This window comes from Dermacentor silvarum, chromosome 2 (assembly GCF_013339745.2).
Source record: "Dermacentor silvarum isolate Dsil-2018 chromosome 2, BIME_Dsil_1.4, whole genome shotgun sequence".
Classification (NCBI taxonomy): Eukaryota; Metazoa; Arthropoda; class Arachnida; order Ixodida; family Ixodidae; genus Dermacentor; species Dermacentor silvarum.
Window position 1 is genome coordinate 164,848,352 of NC_051155.1, and position 6,981 is coordinate 164,855,332.

Genomic DNA, 6,981 nt, shown 5'->3' on the forward strand with positions numbered 1-6,981 from the left:
TATAAACTAAAGGACACGGGTGTGTTTCGTGGCGTCGGTCGAGTCATCAGGAGGGGGAGCATTCTGTAAGAGTCCACCTAGTGGACTGTCCATTTCGGCTGTCGCGATTGGCTCCAGGTGCACGAGCGAGAAGGAGCCAGTCTCCATTTCTTTCGGCTGTTGCGATTGGCTCCAGGCGCACGAGCGAGAAGGAGGCTCTCCTTCTCGCTCGTGCACCTGGAGCGACAGCCGAAATGGACTGTCCACTAGGTGGACTCTTACCAGTATCGAGATATTATTTCCCGAACTTTGCGGAGAAATGAATTGGAGTTCCAGTTAAATTCTTTAAAAAATGTCGCTTTATGTATTGAAGCACAAAATTAACTGGAACGCCTATGCATTTCTCAGCAACGTTCGGGAATTAATATCTTGAAACTGGTGTCATGCTGAGAATTAATTCCAAGTGTATCCACCTTGCGAACTCCACTGCTGTAATTTGTAAATTGCAATATGGGCCATCAGATAATTAGTTTAAAAGTTAATTAGTGAATTGTTGTTAATTAGTCGATTATGTATGCCAATTTTTTGTGCAAGTAATGTCCGCCTCTTCGAGTAGACCAGCTCATTACCTAGAATTGGGCTATCTGCCACAGGCAACCTTAATTAAATTCTGAAAGTGTTCGCTGAAACACCCTGTATATATATATATATATATATATATATATATATATATATATATATACAAAACACAGCCTAGCAACTGATTTTATTGTTGTTGCAGCATCGCTATGAGTAGGCAACGCGTATTTCTGCTGACTACTTTCTTTCGTCTACCATGTTTTCATCGACTAGCTGAAGTAGGGCCCTGTAGCTTGTACTTTTGTATGTTGATCTCACGGTGACCTGAATGTTAGTTGGCTTAGCAATGGTTGCTCAATGGTAGGAGTCATCGTCAAGCTTTACTCCTCATTGGTGCATCCTCCGGAATTAACTTTTTTTTTTTGCACAAGAACTCTACCGCTCTTGGTATGTTGTCGGCCGCACCAACAAGCGGATTGAAGAGGGACGCGGCGATGTAATAGGGGTGCAGGGTTGAGGTAGCTTGTCAAGTGTGTGTCTAGGCAATAAAGGTACTGATCCTCACGGCAAGCCAGCGTTTATCTACGCATCGTGTAGTTTAACATCGAGGTGCCTTTCCGCGCCTCGTTCCCGAGCTCGCGCGTTGCGCTTAGCTCGATCTCCGGGAACCGCTGCCGTAACGGCAACATGGCGGACACGGCTAGCACGCCTGAGCTAATTTCCTGCTAAAACCATGTTTCTCCCTCCCGGGATTGGGTTGCCGCACGAGAACACGTCACCGGGATGCGTCCTGATTGGCCTTCTCTTCGGCGACGATTTGCTTCAATTTCCTTTGCCCGTTGCTCGGGATCGGCTCTCCGTTTCCTAGGACGCCCACGAGCCGCTTCTCTACGGCGTTCCAATCGAGCGACTTCTTCTTCGGGAGTTCCAGCGGTCAGCTTCGCCATTGCGCTATGTCGAGAAAGTCCAGGGCGAGAAAGTGGCCCGGCGATGTCAGAGCACGCCTGCTACGATAAGGGACGCTGAGATCATTACTAACGTCATACCACGTGCATTCTGCGCGGGTGGACATTGCCTCCGCTCCCGCTCAACTCTGACCTACCACTTGTGCCACCGGTCCTCCCCTCCACTGTCCTCGCTCATCCCCTCTCACCACACTCTCTTCCCTCTCGAGAGCTTTGCCTCTCGCATACACTTGCACCTCTCCCGACTTGGCTATGCTGCGAACATCGCTGCGCACGTACCAAGTTCGACTTTAACAGCTCGCTGTAATATTAGTTGGGTATGATGGTGCTTGGTTTGCGAATCAAAAGTTTAAGCACCCAGGGAATGTTTAACAGAGTGCATTGCGATGTTGATGTTTTGTGGTGTCGAAACGCCTGTAAGTGTCTGCGTGATTGCACATAGTTTTGTTGACACTCTTGCCAGCACCGGCACTGATACATTTGCCACCGTTGGCTGTAACAGGTTTGCTGGCGTCTGCATCGGCACACTAGCATGTATGACGGCCCCGCTCGAGCGCAACCGCATGTTGCGTTGCTGCTGCGTTCGAGCATGGTCGTGCGTGTATCGGCATCGAAACGATTGTTTTACAGCGTAAGCTGTTATGGGCTCATTCCAATAGCCATTTCGGGTCGCGATGATGCCGCCGCCGTCGCGTAACCGCTATCGCCGGAAATGCGAAGAAAAGTACCCGGTCACCGCCGGGATTGAACCAAGAGTCGCATACTTTACCACTGAGCCACGCAAAGCGCTTGGTATTGGGCAGCGGAAAAAAAAAAACCTATAAACGCAGACGCAGACGATCCGAGCCTCCGCCAGCATGGTGGCGCCATCTAGTTAAGGTGCAGACGACGAGATGCCATTCAGACGAGGAGCGCAAAAGAAACGCGATCTCCAGTCTCCGCCAGTATGGTGGCGCCATCTAGTTAACGTGCTTGCAAACGCATCGTGCACAGCTCGCCATCGACGCCGGGCGGACAGTTCAGATCGTTCTTGCCAAAACGAGGCGAAAAGACTTTGTCGCGAAGACCCTCGTATGCGTGGTGCCGAAATTGGAGCTAGCCGCTCCACCAGCTTACGCTGTGACTGTGCTGGGTGTGCCGCGCAGGCCTGTGACCTTTTTATTGCGGTAGCATCTATACGGATACTCGAAGCTCGCTTGTCTATCATGGCGATGGCACGGTGCCGACGCGTAGGTTCGGCCCGCGCCTGGAGGACTAGAACGTCACCAGATACGCCTAGTGCATTTGGCTGCAAAAGCGACGAAGCGAAGTGGTCGAGTGGCTAGGCTCCGCTCTATCAGCTGTGCCGGACCTAGGGAAGCGTTCTGGCTTCCGCTGCTGGTATGATCGCCGTGCGCATGCACGATAGAGTTTCTGTAGGACAGCTGTGTGCAATCACGCCATGATCATACACATGGTATAAGCAGAACAGGCACTAAAGATTTTAATTGGGCGCTGATTAACGGCGATGCCTTTATATCGGTCTCATCTCAAGTATGATCGAGGCGCGACGCCGGTAACGCTGCTGCAAGTTCGTCATCGCGCCAATGTTGTGACACGAGTTCCATGGTATCCGCTATCACTATCCCCACCCGTTTTCCCCGGAAGGGCACTAATCTGGACTACATTCCCTTTTATCACCGGCTCCACTCTGCGCTTGTTTCAATTCCCAACAAAGAAAACTCGACGTCTTTTCTCCTCCTCGCCCTCAGAAGCTGTATGTGCATGCAGTCGCGATGCTTTCCCCTCTGTCCGGGCATCACGCTTGGCTTGGTTGTCGGCTTGCGATGCCACCATTTCAGTGGTTTCCCCCTTTTCATTACCATCACAGACGGTTCCATCACTGCGTTACGACTTGGCGGTCTTAAGAAGGGTTAAGGAGGGCTAAGGAGGGGTAAGATGGATTAAGGAGGACTAGGGTGAATTAAGGTCGATTAGGGTGTCTTTGGCTTGATGCTTTAGTCATAGGTCGTACATGTTCTGTTCGGCTCAAAGAACATAAAAAAAAATAGCACTTCACATGGTTATTCCCACGTGGCTAGGCATTGTAATGACTGTAAAAAACTAAACAAGGAAACTTGCCTCCCACTTCTTAAACAAACTAGAATTTTGTACCGTCATAGGGACCGTAGTACTAGGGCATTTAAGATAAAAATCGCCAATCAGATGTGTTCATTTTTCTCTGTATATATGTCATTTTCACCCATTAAACATTCAGTTGCGAATCTGCGCACGTCTTGTCTGCCCCGTCCTTGTCCGTGTGGATTAGCGCAGTTAAAATATACCATGTATCTTGAAGGCCATCTGCGGCTGGGCACAGTCCGCCCTCCCCGCACTTTCGCGGCGGAGATCGCGGTGGTGCGAGCGCGGGCACGAAGCTCAATTCGCTCGCGGCCGCGCTGACTCACTCCAGCGTTTTGACAGCCAGTTTCTGCGGTCATCTAGTGAGCTGCGTTCATGTTTGCTTGTGCGCGCGTGACACCAAGCTTGTTAATTTAGTTAGTATGCAATGTGTACAAGTTTATACGGGTCATTAATCTACTATCCTTACTTTGTATTGCTGCCGAATAATTTGCTATCGCAAACGATGCTCCGCCTTTCAGGCGAAACTGTGACGTCTTTTTCTAAGCAGGCATGTACTCAAGATACCTGTACACGAGTTACAAACTAAACACAAACATTTAGGCAAAGTTTGTCCCATATCATGGGAGCTCAGTAAGTTACTAAATCGTGGTCGGCAAGAAAGCAAAAAAAAAATCATTTCGTATAAGCAATATTTATTTGTCTCTTACATCAACCATATAAAAAAACGATAGGCTAGAGCTGACAGGATCACAAAAGATACAACTGACGTTGCGTCTTGTATGCTAAACTAGTCACATAGCAATGCAATCAATGCGAAATAATGCCTTTTAACTTGTTCTTATTTAACAGAGACGCTGAACGACCTTTGACGTGATTTCAGAATTCACGGTGACGAAGAACAAACACATGCGCGAACAATCAATGTTTTGTTAGACTCACCTCAGAGCCCGGCATTCCGTACTCCAGCTGAAGTTGACGTTACGAATGGCGACGTCGTCGTTGTCAGGATGGCCGAGTGGTCGAAGGCGCCAGATTTAAGCTCTGGTCCTCGTAAGAGGGCGTGGGTTCGATCCCCACTCCTGACAATTATGCGTTTTTTTTCTGCTTGCCTTGGATATTTCTCGTCACGGAAGCAGACTTTTTAATTTGCCATCAAAGTGTTTCATTTGTTTATGATGCGGCCTACCGTCGTCAGAATTAGCAATCGGAAAACCCTCTAAAAAAGAAGCCGGCAGATCCCACGCCCTGCGGGAATCGATGTTATGCGAAGCAGTGTGCGGGGAGCCTACGAAGTTAACGAAACGACCATAAGGGCACCAAGAAGTAGGCGCTCTTTCATGACCTACATGACACGCATGTCATGACAGTCATGTCATGAGTCCTGGAGTCCCTTTAGCTACACCTAAGACACCTTATGGCGAACGCCTTATTCATGTTCATGACTATGACTTCGACCTCAACCTTTAGCCTTTGACCTTTAACCTTTAACCTTTAGATCAGGGCATGACTCAGTAAAAATGACAGTGACTCAGCGAAAAAATATTAACACTCAAAAATCAATGGAATAGGTTCTGACGTTGGTACTAAGTGAAGGAAACACTCAAGGACTGATGGGAGAAGTCATAGTCATCACCATGACTCAGCAAAAATGACAACGACTTAGCGAAAAAAGATTAACACTCAAAAACTTGTGGAATGGGTACTAAGTGAAGGAAACACTAAAGGATGACGGTAGAAGTCATAGTCAAGGGCCTGACTCAGCAAAAATGACAATGATTCAACAGAAAAAGATTAGCACACAAAAACCACTGACATGGGTTCGGACATAAATGATAGGTCATGAGATGAATATCATGACATGCATGTCATGTAGGTCATGAAACAGCCACCTACGCCTCGGTGCTCTCCTGGTCGTTTCGTTAACTTCGTAGGCTCCCCGCACACTGCTTCGCATAACATCGATTCCGACAGGGCGTGGGATCTGCCGGCTTTTTAAATGCGAAGCATTTCTTGGCAAACATTTGCTACTTTGACAGTATCTATCTATCTAGCCGCCTACGTCTTGGTGCTCTCATGGGCGTTTCGTTAACTTGGTAGGTACCAAAATTGGCATAGTATGACAGGAGTGTATGAGGAACATAAGAGATAGGTCATGACATAAATGTCATGACATGCGTATCATCTAGGTCATGAGAATGACCAATCAAAAAAGATCAACACTAAGAAACCACTGAAATGGGTTCGGACGTGGGCTAATAAGTAAAGGAAACGCTAAAGGATGTTGGTAAAGGTCATAGTCATGAGTATGACTCAGCAAAAATGACAATGACTCAGCGAGAAAAGATTAACACTTAAAAACCACTCGAATGGGTTCGGGACGTGGGCACTAAATGAAGGAAACACTAAATGATTATGGCAAAAATTATATTCATGAGCATGACTCAGCAAAAATGACAATGACTCAGCGAAAAAAGATTAACACTCAAAAACCACTGGAATGGGTTCTGACCTCGGTACTAATTGAAGGAAACACTAAATGATGATGGTAGAAGTCATAGTCATGACCATGACTGAGCCAAAAAGACAATAATTTAGCGAAAAAGAATAACACTCAAAAACCACTGGAATGGGTCGGACGTGGGCACTAAGTGAAGGAAACACTAAATGATGATATTAGGAGTCATAGCCATGACCATGACTGAGCGAAAAAAAAATATCACTCTAAAACCAATGGAATGGGTTCGGATGTGGTACTAAGGGAAGGAAAAGGCTAAAGGTTGATGGTCGAAGTCATAGTCATGAACATGACTAAGGCTTTAGCCTTAAGCTCTCTTAGGTATAGCTAAAGGAGCTCCTGATGACTCATGACATGAATGTCATGACATGCGTGTCATGTAGGTCATGAAAGAGCCGCCTACTTCTTGGTGCCCTTATGGTCGTTTCGTTAACTTCATAGGCTCCCCGCACACTGCTTCGCATAACATCGATTCCCACAGGGCATTGGATCTGTCGGCTTTTTTTTCTCTAGTTTCTCGACCTGTGTCGCTAGTTGTTATTCCTCTCGTGCTCTAGATGGTCTAGTATCGATGCTTGCACAGCTTTTATACCAAAATACACCCAATCTTTCTCGCCTACTCATTTCAATCGCGTTTCTTCTAACTGATTTCTTCTAACGGATACGTCGCACTCAGTGCAACGTTCGCTAGGGCTCCTCTTCTCATCCATCATCTTTTTTAAAGACCATCGTATAAAATAACACTACTAGAAGGAAAAATGTTCTCTTAGTTCTACCAGATAATAAGGAGAAAGAAAGGAACAACAACAACAACAACAA

At 46.9% G+C, this 6,981-nt stretch overlaps 1 non-coding gene across 1 annotated transcript; it reads left to right on the forward strand.

The window, feature by feature from the left end:
* The first annotated feature begins 4,648 nt into the window (after positions 1-4,648).
* Trnal-uaa (transfer RNA leucine (anticodon UAA)) lies at positions 4,649-4,732 on the forward strand. The gene has a single exon. It is a non-coding gene; the product is annotated as a tRNA-Leu (tRNA).
* Positions 4,733-6,981: the final 2,249 nt, after the last annotated feature.